At 55.9% G+C, this 12,752-nt stretch overlaps 1 protein-coding gene across 1 annotated transcript in view; it reads left to right on the forward strand.

Moving 5' to 3' along the window:
- The first annotated feature begins 5,402 nt into the window (after positions 1–5,402).
- The window catches only part of ZNF148 (zinc finger protein 148), a 47,629-nt gene continuing 40,279 nt past the window's right edge, over positions 5,403–12,752 (forward strand). The window contains exon 1 of the mRNA XM_069732585.1: positions 5,403–5,484. The gene's annotated coding sequence lies outside the window, so the exon portion shown is untranslated. The remainder of the gene's footprint in view (positions 5,485–12,752) is intronic.

Here is a 12,752-nt window from a genome sequence, read left to right on the forward strand (position 1 = left end):
TAGCCACATCCATTTAAATTCCTTTATTTTGTATGAAAATATATATTTTTCACACTTTTCTTTGTGAATGGGGTCCTGGGAAAGAGAGGATGAGGGGAAAGGAAGGGGGAGCCCGATGTAAGCGTAGTAAATAGCTATAGCTAAGTACTTTTTTTTTTCTAGCGCTCATAGCCCTTTTTTAGTTCACCACCTGCACCGAGAGGAGTCGAATTAGATCTATATATAGGTGCTCTTTGCATGGTTTTTTTTGTGAAAATTCATAGTAGAGGTGATGTTAAAGGGAACCTGTCACCCCCAAAATCGAAGGTGAGCTAAGCCCACCGGCATCAGGGGCTTATCTCCAGCATTGTGTAATGCATTCTGTAACGCTGTAGATAAAACCCTGATGTATCCTGAAAGAGGAGAAAAAGAGGTTAGATAACTCACCCAGGGGCGGTCCCGCTGCGGTCCGGTGTCCGTCTCAGGTCCGTGGGGCTTTGATGAGCAACAGTCCAGGGGAAAAAAACAACGGGCTAGGGCACAAATCCTGTCTACCCTGTAAACCCTGTGTAGCTCCTGTCCTTACAAGGACAGGCCCCAAGTGGACCCTGCTATGGACAACCACCAGATGAATGGGTGTAGGTAAATGAATTTCCTCTTCTCCCTACGCGTTTCATCACCAGTGTAGGAGACTCATCAGGGGAGTTTGAACAAATATGTGTGCTACAAAGCACAAAAGTCCAAGCAAAAGACAAAAAAAAGAGTCCGTATTTCAAAGTGGGTCCCGCAGTGGCTGAGTACCCATCAGCAAGTTATGGCTGTCTATGTTTGCAGTCAAAATGTGAAGGACACATTGTCCATAGCAGGGTCCACTTGGGGCCTGTCCTTGTAAGGACAGGAGCTACACAGGGTTTACAGGGTAGACAGGATTTGTGCCCTAGCCTGTTTTTTTTTCCCCTGGACTGTTACTCATCAAAGCCCCACTGGCTGAGAAAGATCCAAGTGTCCGTCCTGAATGGTGAGACCGTTCCATTCTTTTATATTTTGAGCACTGGTTATTTTGGGCACTTTTTGTATATGTGTTTGTTCGTTGGGTTCTTATATTTTAGGTTATCCTCATTAAAGGTTACGTTTTAATAATGGTAACCCTCCATAGCTGATGGTATGTGATGCCTATCCAGTATCATCACGGCGTCCGATTTCCCCGATGACCCTAAGGGCCCTGGCTGCGACGCCCATCCAGTGTCATCATGGTGTCCGATTTCCCCAATGACCCCACGTGCCCCAGCTTTGACGCTTATCCAGTATAATCACGGCATCCGATTTTCCCCGATGACCCTATGGGCCCTGGCTGTGACGCCCTTCCAGCATCATCACAGTGTCCAATTTCCCCGATGACCCAACGTGCCCCGCTGGTGACGCCTGTCCAGTATCATCATGGCGTCTGATATACCCGATGTCCTTATGGGCCCCGGCTGTTACATCTGTCCGGTATCATCACATTGTTTGATTTCTCCGATGACCCCATGTGCCACGGCTGTGGCGCCTATCCAGTATCATCACGGTGTCTGATGTCCCGGAAGACCACACGTGCCCCGGCTGTGACTCACGTCCAGTTACATCATGGTGTCCGATGACCCCACTTGCCCCGGCTGTGACGCTCATAAAGTATCATCAAGGTGTCTGATTTCCCCAGGTGTCCTGGCTGTGGCATCTGTCAAATATCATCATGGTGTCCGATTTCCCAGATGACCCCATGTGTCCTGGCTGTGACGACCATCCAGTTACATCACGGCGTCCGATGACCCCATGTGCCCCGGCTGTGACACCCGTCCAGTATCATCACGGTGTCCGATTTCCCCGATGACCCCACGTGCCCTGGTTGTGGTACCTGTCCAGTATCATCATGGTGTCTGATTTCCCAGATGACCCCATGTGCCCTGGCTGTGACGACCATCCACTTACATCACGGCGTCCGATGACCCCACGCGCCCCGGCTGTGACACCCGTCCAGTATCATCTTGGCGTCAGATTTCTCCGATGACCCCATGTGCAACGGTTGTGAAGCCTGTCCAGTATAGTAACATAGTAAGGCTGAAAAAAGACATTTGTCCATCCAGTTCATCTTGGAGTTTGATTTCCCCGATGACTCCACGAGATCCAGCTGTGGCACCCGTCCAGCATCATCACGGTGTCCGATTTCCCAGATGACCCCGCATGCCCTGGCTGTGGCGTCCGTCCAGAAAAAACACGGCGTCCGGATGACTCCACGTGCCCCGATTGTAATGCCCTTCCAGTATCATCACGGTGTCCAACTTCCCTAATGACCCTATGGGCCCGGCTGTGACGCCCGTCCAGTTTCATCACAGTGTCTGATGCCTCAGATGACCCCACGTGCCCCGGCTGTGACACCTGCCCGGTATCATCACGGTGTCTGATTTCCCAGATGATCCCACGTGCCCTGGCTGTGACGTCCGTCCAGTTACATCACGGCGTGCGATGGCTCCACGTGCCCCAGTTGTGATGCCCGTCCAGTATCATCACGGCATCCAACTTCCCTGATGACCATATGGGCCACGGCTGTGACGCCTCTCTAGTATCATCACGCCGTCCAATTCCTCAGATGACCCCATGTGCACCGTCTGTGACACCCGTCCAGTTTCATCACAGTGTCCAATTTCTCAGATGACCCCACATGCCCTGGCTGTGACGCCTGTCCAGTATCATTACGGTGTCTGATTTCCCGGATGACACAGTGTGCCCCGGCTGACGCCCGTCCAGTATCATCACGGCGTCTGATTTCCCGGATGACCCCGTGTGCCCCGGCTGTGACGCCCGTCCAGTATCATCACGGCGTCTGATTTTCCGGATGACCCCGTGTGCCCCGGCTGTGACGCCCGTCCAGTATCATCACGGCGTCTGATTTTCCGGATGACCCCGTGTGCCCCGGCTGTGACGCCCGTCCAGTATCATCACGGCGTCTGATTTTCCGGATGACCCCGTGTGCCCCGGCTGTGACGCCCGTCCAGTATCATCACGGCGTCTGATTTTCCGGATGACCCCGTGTGCCCCGGCTGTGACGCCCGTCCAGTATCATCACGGCGTCTGATTTTCCGGATGACCCCGTGTGCCCCGGCTGTGACGCCCGTCCAGTATCATCACGGCGTCTGATTTTCCGGATGACCCCGTGTGCCCCGGCTGTGACGCCCGTCCAGTATCATCACGGCGTCTGATTTTCCGGATGACCCCGTGTGCCCCGGCTGTGACATCCGTCCAGTATCATCACGGCGTCTGATTTTCCGGATGACCCCGTGTGCCCCGGCTGTGACGCCCATCCAGTATCATCACGGCGTCTGATTTTCCGGATGACCCCGTGTGCCCCGGCTGTGACATCCGTCCAGTATCATCACGGCGTCTGATTTTCCGGATGACCCCGTGTGCCCCGGCTGTGACGCCCATCCAGTATCATCACGGCGTCTGATTTTCCAGATGACCCCGTGTGCCCCGGCTGTGACGCCCGTCCAGTATCATCACGGCGTCTGATTTTCCGGATGACCCCGTGTGCCCCGGCTGTGACGCCCGTCCAGTATCATCACGGCGTCTGATTTTCCGGATGACCCCGTGTGCCCCGGTTGTGACGCCCGTCCAGTATCATCACGGCGTCTGATTTTCCGGATGACCCCGTGTGCCCCGGCTGTGACGCCCGTCCAGTATCATCACGGCGTCTGATTTTCCGGATGACCCCGTGTGCCCCGGCTGTGACGCCCGTCCAGTATCATCACGGCGTCTGATTTTCCGGATGACCCCGTGTGCCCCGGCTGTGACGCCCGTCCAGTATCATCACGGCGTCTGATTTTCCGGATGACCCCGTGTGCCCCGGCTGTGACGCCCGTCCAGTATCATCACGGCGTCTGATTTTCCGGATGACCCCGTGTGCCCCGGCTGTGACGCCCGTCCAGTATCATCACGGCGTCTGATTTTCCGGATGACCCCGTGTGCCCCGGCTGTGACGCCCGTCCAGTATCATCACGGCGTCTGATTTTCCGGATGACCCCGTGTGCCCTGGCTGTGACGCCCGTCCAGTATCATCACGGCGTCTGATTTTCCGGATGACCCCGTGTGCCCCGGCTGTGACGCCCGTCCAGTATCATCACGGCGTCTGATTTTCCGGATGACCCCGTGTGCCCCGGCTGTGACATCCGTCCAGTATCATCACGGCGTCTGATTTTCCGGATGACCCCGTGTGCCCCGGCTGTGACGCCCGTCCAGTATCATCACGGCGTCTGATTTTCCGGATGACCCCGTGTGCCCCGGCTGTGACGCCCGTCCAGTATCATCACGGCGTCTGATTTTCCGGATGACCCCGTGTGCCCCGGCTGTGACGCCCGTCCAGTATCATCACGGCGTCTGATTTTCCGGATGACCCCGTGTGCCCCGGCTGTGACGCCCGTCCAGTATCATCACGGCGTCTGATTTTCCGGATGACCCCGTGTGCCCCGGCTGTGACGCCCGTCCAGTATCATCACGGCGTCTGATTTTCCGGATGACCCCGTGTGCCCCGGCTGTGACGCCCGTCCAGTATCATCACGGCGTCTGATTTTCCGGATGACCCCGTGTACCCCGGCTGTGACATCCGTCCAGTATCATCACGGCGTCTGATTTTCCGGATGACCCCGTGTGCCCCGGCTGTGACGCCCGTCCAGTATCATCACGGCGTCTGATTTTCCGGATGACCCCGTGTACCCCGGCTGTGACATCCGTCCAGTATCATCACGGCGTCTGATTTTCCGGATGACCCCGTGTGCCCCGGCTGTGACATCCGTCCAGTATCATCACGGCGTCTGATTTTCCGGATGACCCCGTGTACCCCGGCTGTGACATCCGTCCAGTATCATCACGGCGTCTGATTTTCCGGATGACCCCGTGTGCCCCGGCTGTGACGCCCGTCCAGTATCATCACGGCGTCTGATTTTCCGGATGACCCCGTGTGCCCCGGCTGTGACGCCCGTCCAGTATCATCACGGCGTCCGATGACCCCCCATATATATGTGGAGCCAGTGTGATGGTTACGGCACAATCCCGTCAGACATCTGAACATGGCGCCTTCAGTGACCAAAAATAAAATCACCTGATTCTGCGCCGGAGACTCCGCCATTATATCTGCCCCACTGAGGGCACGCGCCGCCCACGGCAGCCAATCAGATCCCCGTTTCCATAACGTCACTCGGAGAGAAGAGATAAAAGCTGCTATCTGATTGGCTGTGATTCAGTGAGGTGATTTTTCCCGCTGGTTCTGCGCTCGGTACCGTGTGGGCCCGGCTCAGTGATGGCGCCGCCGTGTACAGGAGCACAGGCTGCGGTATACGTCGTACACACAAGGAAGCACCCGCCCTCTTCTCCCGGCATGCATTGCGCGGGGCCGCCCAGTCTCCGGTTCCGGTGGGGGAGGAGGAAGAAACCGCCGCTGATACCGGTTGGACCGGCCCGGGACTCGGGAGAATGCGGGTGAGTGAAGGAATAGAGTCCAAATACAGGCATGAGAACTGCGAGGCCTCAGCCCGGGGAGGAAACTCAGGAAAGTCCGGAGCTCTGAGGAAAGCAGGCCGCGAGCACCGGAACCGGGGCTGGGGGAGGAGCCAGAGGCGGGGCCAAACACCGGAGACCGGGGAGGAGGAGAGGAGCCTCTGTATAACGGGGGGAGGAGGAGAGGAGCCTCTGTATAACGGGGGGAGGAGGAGGAGAGGAGCCTCTGTATAACGGGGGGAGGAGGAGGAGAGGAGCCTCTGTATAACGGGGGAGGAGGAGAGGAGCCTCTGTATAACGGGGGGAGGAGGAGAGGAGCCTCTGTATAACGGGGGGAGGAGGAGGAGAGGAGCCTCTGTATAACGGGGGGAGGAGGAGGAGGAGAGGAGCCTCTGTATAACGGGGGGAGGAGGAGAGGAGCCTCTGTATAACGGGGGGAGGAGGAGGAGAGGAGCCTCTGTATAACGGGGGAGGAGGAGAGGAGCCTCTGTATAACGGGAGGAGGAGGAGAGGAGCCTCTGTATAACGGGGGGAGGAGGAGGAGAGGAGCCTCTGTATAACGGGGGAGGAGGAGAGGAGCCTCTGTATAACGGGAGGAGGAGGAGAGGAGCCTCTGTATAACGGGGGGAGGAGGAGGAGAGGAGCCTCTGTATAACGGGGGGAGGAGGAGGAGAGGAGCCTCTGTATAACGGGGGGAGGAGGAGGAGAGGAGCCTCTGTATAACGGGGGGAGGAGGAGGAGAGGAGCCTCTGTATAACGGGGGGAGGAGGAGGAGAGGAGCCTCTGTATAACGGGGGGAGGAGGAGGAGAGGAGCCTCTGTATAACGGGGGGAGGAGGAGGAGAGGAGCCTCTATAACGGGGGGAGGAGGAGAGGAGCCTCTGTATAACGGGGGGAGGAGGAGAGGAGCCTCTGTATAACGGGAGGAGGAGGAGAGGAGCCTCTGTATAACGGGGGAGGAGGAGAGGAGCCTCTGTATAACGGGGGGAGGAGGAGAGGAGAGGAGCCTCTGTATAACGGGGGGAGGAGGAGGAGAGGAGCCTCTGTATAACGGGGGGAGGAGGAGGAGAGGAGCCTCTGTATAACGGGGGGAGGAGGAGGAGAGGAGCCTCTGTATAACGGGGGGAGGAGGAGGAGAGGAGCCTCTGTATAACGGGGGGAGGAGGAGGAGAGGAGCCTCTGTATAACGGGGGGAGGAGGAGAGGAGCCTCTGTATAACGGGGGGAGGAGGAGAGGAGCCTCTGTATAACGGGGGAGGAGGAGAGGAGCCTCTGTATAACGGGGGGAGGAGGAGGAGAGGAGCCTCTGTATAACGGGGGGAGGAGGAGAGGAGAGGAGCCTCTGTATAACGGGGGGAGGAGGGGGGGAGGAGGGGGGGAGGAGGAGGAGAGGAGCCTCTGTATAACGGGGGGAGGAGGAGGAGAGGAGCCTCTGTATAACGGGGGGAGGAGGAGGAGAGGAGCCTCTATAACGGGGGGAGGAGGAGGAGAGGAGCCTCTGTATAACGGGGGGAGGAGGAGGAGAGGAGCCTCTGTATAACGGGGGGAGGAGGAGGAGAGGAGCCTCTGTATAACGGGGGAGGAGGAGAGGAGCCTCTGTATAACGGGGGAGGAGGAGAGGAGCCTCTGTATAACGGGGGGAGGAGGAGAGGAGAGGAGCCTCTGTATAACGGGGGGAGGAGGAGGAGAGGAGCCTCTGTATAACGGGGGGAGGAGGAGGAGAGGAGCCTCTATAACGGGGGGAGGAGGAGGAGAGGAACCTCTGTATAACGGGGGGAGGAGGAGGAGAGGAGCCTCTGTATAACGGGGGGAGGAGGAGGAGAGGAGCCTCTGTATAACGGGGGAGGAGGAGAGGAGCCTCTGTATAACGGGGGAGGAGGAGAGGAGCCTCTGTATAACGGGGGGAGGAGGAGAGGAGAGGAGCCTCTGTATAACGGGGGGAGGAGGAGGAGAGGAGCCTCTGTATAACGGGGGGAGGAGGAGGAGAGGAGCCTCTGTATAACGGGAGGAGGAGGAGAGGAGCCTCTGTATAACGGGGGAGGAGGAGAGGAGCCTCTGTATAACGGGGGAGGAGGAGAGGAGCCTCTGTATAACGGGGGGAGGAGGAGAGGAGCCTCTGTATAACGGGGGGAGGAGGAGGAGAGGAGCCTCTGTATAACGGGGGGAGGAGGAGAGGAGAGGAGCCTCTGTATAACGGGGGGAGGAGGAGGAGAGGAGCCTCTGTATAACGGGGGGAGGAGGAGAGGAGCCTCTGTATAACGGGGGGAGGAGGAGAGGAGCCTCTGTATAACGGGGGGAGGAGGAGAGGAGCCTCTGTATAACGGGGGGAGGAGGAGAGGAGAGGAGCCTCTGTATAACGGGGGGAGGAGGAGGAGAGGAGCCTCTGTATAACGGGGGGAGGAGGAGAGGAGAGGAGCCTCTGTATAACGGGGGGAGGAGGAGGAGAGGAGCCTCTGTATAACGGGGGGAGGAGGAGAGGAGCCTCTGTATAACGGGGGGAGGAGGAGAGGAGCCTCTGTATAACGGGGGGAGGAGGAGAGGAGCCTCTGTATAACGGGGGGAGGAGGAGGAGAGGAGCCTCTGTATAACGGGGGGAGGAGAGGAGAGGAGCCTCTGTATAACGGGGGGAGGAGGAGGAGAGGAGCCTCTGTATAACGGGGGAGGAGGAGAGGAGCCTCTGTATAACGGGGGGAGGAGGAGGAGAGGAGCCTCTGTATAACGGGGGGAGGAGGAGGAGGAGAGGAGCCTCTGTATAACGGGGGGGGAGGAGGAGGAGGAGGAGAGGAGCCTCTGTATAACGGGGGGAGGAGGAGGAGAGGAGCCTCTGTATAACGGGGGGAGGAGGAGGAGAGGAGCCTCTGTATAACGGGGGGAGGAGGAGGAGAGGAGCCTCTGTATAACGGGGGGAGGAGAGGAGCCTCTGTATAACGGGGGGAGGAGGAGGAGGAGGAGAGGAGCCTCTGTATAACGGGGGGAGGAGGAGGAGGAGAGGAGCCTCTGTAGATTGTGAGCCCTCGCGGGCAGGGTCCTCTCTCCTCCTGTACCAGTTATGACCTGTATTGTTTAAGATTATTGTACTTGTTTTCATTATGTATACCCCTCCTCACATGTAAAGCGCCATGGAATAAATGGCGCTATAACAATAAATAATAATAATAATAATAATAAGTATAACGGGGGGAGGAGGAGGAGAGGAGCCTCTGTATAACGGGGGGAGGAGGAGGAGAGGAGCCTCTGTATAACGGGGGGAGGAGGAGAGGAGCCTCTGTATAACGGGGGGAGGAGGAGAGGAGCCTCTGTATAACGGAGGAGGAGGAGGAGAGGAGCCTCTGTATAACGGGGGGAGGAGGAGAGGAGCCTCTGTATAACGGGGGGAGGAGGAGAGGAGCCTCTGTATAACGGGGGAGGAGGAGAGGAGCCTCTGTATAACGGGGGAGGAGGAGAGGAGCCTCTGTATAACGGGGGGAGGAGGAGAGGAGCCTCTGTATAACGGGGGGAGGAGGAGAGGAGCCTCTGTATAACGGGGGGAGGAGGAGAGGAGCCTCTGTATAACGGGGGGAGGAGGAGAGGAGCCTCTGTATAACGGGGGGAGGAGGAGAGGAGCCTCTGTATAACGGGGGGAGGAGGAGAGGAGCCTCTGTATAACGGGGGGAGGAGGAGAGGAGCCTCTGTATAACGGGGGGAGGAGCCTCTGTATAAGGGGGGAGGAGCCTCTGTATAACGGGGGAGGAGGAGAGGAGCCTCTGTATAACGGGGGGAGGAGCCTCTGTATAACGGGGGAGGAGGAGAGGAGCCTCTGTATAACGGGGGAGGAGGAGGAGAGGAGCCTCTGTATAACGGGGGGAGGAGGAGAGGAGCCTCTGTATAACGGGGGAGGAGGAGAGGAGCCTCTGTATAACGGGGGGAGGAGGAGAGGAGCCTCTGTATAACGGGGGGAGGAGCCTCTGTATAACGGGGGAGGAGGAGAGGAGCCTCTGTATAACGGGGGGAGGAGCCTCTGTATAACGGGGGAGGAGGAGAGGAGCCTCTGTATAACGGGGGAGGAGGAGGAGAGGAGCCTCTGTATAACGGGGGGAGGAGGAGAGGAGCCTCTGTATAACGGGGGAGGAGGAGAGGAGCCTCTGTATAACGGGGGGAGGAGGAGAGGAGCCTCTGTATAACGGGGGGAGGAGGAGAGGAGCCTCTGTATAACGGGGGGAGGAGGAGAGGAGCCTCTGTATAACGGGGGGAGGAGGAGAGGAGCCTCTGTATAACGGGGGGAGGAGGAGGAGAGGAGCCTCTGTATAACGGGGGGAGGAGGAGGAGAGGAGCCTCTGTATAACGGGGGGAGGAGGAGAGGAGCCTCTGTATAACGAGGGGAGGAGGAGGAGAGGAGCCTCTGTATAACTGGGGAGGAGGAGAGGAACCTCTGTATAACGGGGGGAGGAGGAGAGGAGCCTCTGTATAACGGGGGGAGGAGGAGAGGAGCCTCTGTATAACGGGGGGAGGAGGAGAGGAGCCTCTGTATAACGGGGGGAGGAGGAGAGGAGCCTCTGTATAACGGGGGGAGGAGGAGAGGAGCCTCTGTATAACGGAGGAGAGGAGCCTCTGTATAACGGAGGAGAGGAGCCTCTGTATAACGGGGGGGAGGAGCAGAGGAGCCTCTGTATAACGGGGGAGGAGGAGAGGAGCCTCTGTATAACAGGGGAGAAGCCTCTATATAATGTAGGGGAGAAGCCTCTGTTAAAGTGACCTGTGATCAGGATTGTGCTCAGTGACTATAGACAATCTCAGGTTGGTGCCATTACACTGATACCTGTGAATCAGCATTGTGCTCAATGACTACAGGCAGTGTCAGGTCGGTGCTGTTATACTGATTACACTGATACCTGTGATCAGGATTGTGCTCAGTGACTACAGACAGTGTCAGGTCGGTGCCGTTATACTGATTACACTGATACCTGTGATCAGGATTGTGCTCAGTGACTACAGACAGTGTCAGGTCGGTGCCGTTATACTGATTACACTGATACCTGTGATCAGGATTGTGCTCAGTGACTACAGACAGTGTCGGGTCGGCACCGTTACACTGATTACACTGATACCTATGATCAGGATTGTGCTCAGTGACTACAGACACTGTCAGGTCGTTGCCATTACACTGATACCTGTGAATCAGCATTGTGCTCAATGACTACAGGCAGTGTCAGGTCGGTGCTGTTATACTGATTACACTGATACCTGTGATCAGGATTGTGCTCAGTGACTACAGACACTGTCAGGTCGGTGCCATTACACTGATACCTGTGATCAGGATTGTGCTCAGTGACTACAGACAGTGTCAGGTCGGTGCCGTTATACTGATTACACTGATACCTGGTGATGAGACTTTTTTTCAGATTAAATGTATAGCACTGAATAAAATGATGTAATGCATACTATAGATGTGATCATGCTCCTGCTGAATGATTTTTTTTTCAATACATATTATATTCAGTATGTAAAATAGGGGGCGGTGACTGAGGGATCCGTGACCTGTGATTAGCCATACAGATGAACATGTAAGCAGAGCTCCGCCCACAGCCCACCCGGAGCTCGAGAATCTCATTCACGTTGAACTGAAAGTAAAATAAAGATGACACAACAACCACAGGACGGATTTCATCACAGGTGTCTCTTCACTGACCTGAGATATTAGAGAATATCCTCCCCACACAGGTGACAATCCAGCAGCTGTCGCTGTCCACTATAGCTGACAACCTGCTGCATCAGCCACCATCAGGGTTTGCACCGTCCATATCTGTTTAACCCCTTAGATGCTGCTCTCAATAGTGACTACATCATATAAATAGTTAACAGAGTGTGGCTTCTCCCTCTTTATCCCCATCGGCCCCCTCAGATCCTGATTGGGTGGTCCTGATGTTTGCCGGCAATTCACGACCATATAGCGGCCTTAGAGGCTGACGACTATAGTAATCTGTTCAGAAGTCAGCGACATTTAGGTGGTAAAAATGCACATTTTCATCTGTCATGTCACTTTTTATTAATTCCTGAAAATCACCTGAAGGGTTAATAAATAAATACCTGACTGCAGTTTTCAGTTGGCGCTAAATAATTATAATAATAATTATTTATAAAGTTCACAGGCCCTTCTGCAAAACTCTTTTCTTGTATACCTATAAAGTTTTAATGCCTCATTAATATATTTCCAAATAGGCTTAATTGTTATTCTAAGGTAATCAGAACACAACGCATTAAAAAACCTGTAGTCCCTGGTGAATGAATGGGGCTCAAAGTCCTTTACTGGGATACTATGTGGTTTAGTCCTGCACAGGCGCAATGAAAGCGTCTGCGTGCCAATACTAGGGGTTATGGGCTCCATGCACTGCACAGGCGCAATGAAAGCGTCTGCGTGCCAATACTAGGGGTTATGGGCTCCATGCACTGTACAGGAGTAATGAAAGCGTCTGCGTGCCAATACTAGGGGATATGGGCTCCATGCACTGCACAGGAGCAATGAAAGCGTCTGCGTGCCAATACTAGGGGTTATGGGCTCCATGCACTGTACAAGGAGCAATGAAAGCGTCTGCGTGCCAATACTAGGGGATATGGGCTCCATGCACTGTACAGGAGCAATGAAAGCGTCTGCGTGCCAATACTAGGGGTTATGGGCTCCATGCACTGTACAGGAGCAATGAAAGCGTCTGCGTGCCAATACTAGGGGATATGGGCTCCATGCACTGCACAGGAGTAATGAAAGCGTCTGCGTGCCAATACTAGGGGTTATGGGCTCCATGCACTGTACAGGAGTAATGAAAGCGTCTGCGTGCCAATACTAGGGGATATGGGCTCCATGCACTGCACAGGAGCAATGAAAGCGTCTGCGTGCCAATACTAGGGGTTATGGGCTCCATGCACTGTACAGGAGCAATGAAAGCGTCTGCGTGCCAATACTAGGGGATATGGGCTCCATGCACTGCACAGGAGTAATGAAAGCGTCTGCGTGCCAATACTAGGGGTTATGCCCTCCATGCACTGCACGGGCGCAATGAAAGCGTCTGCGTGCCAATACTAGGGGATATGGGCTCCATGCACTGTACAAGGAGCAATGAAAGCGTCTGCGTGCCAATACTAGGGGATATGGGCTCCATGCACTGCACAGGAGCAATGAAAGCGTCTGCGTGCCAATACTAGGGGTTATGGGCTCCATGCACTGTACAGGAGTAATGAAAGCGTCTGCGTGCCAATACTAGGGGATATGGGCTCCATGCAC

This window comes from Ranitomeya imitator, chromosome 7 (assembly GCF_032444005.1).
Source record: "Ranitomeya imitator isolate aRanImi1 chromosome 7, aRanImi1.pri, whole genome shotgun sequence".
Taxonomy (NCBI): domain Eukaryota; kingdom Metazoa; phylum Chordata; class Amphibia; order Anura; family Dendrobatidae; genus Ranitomeya; species Ranitomeya imitator.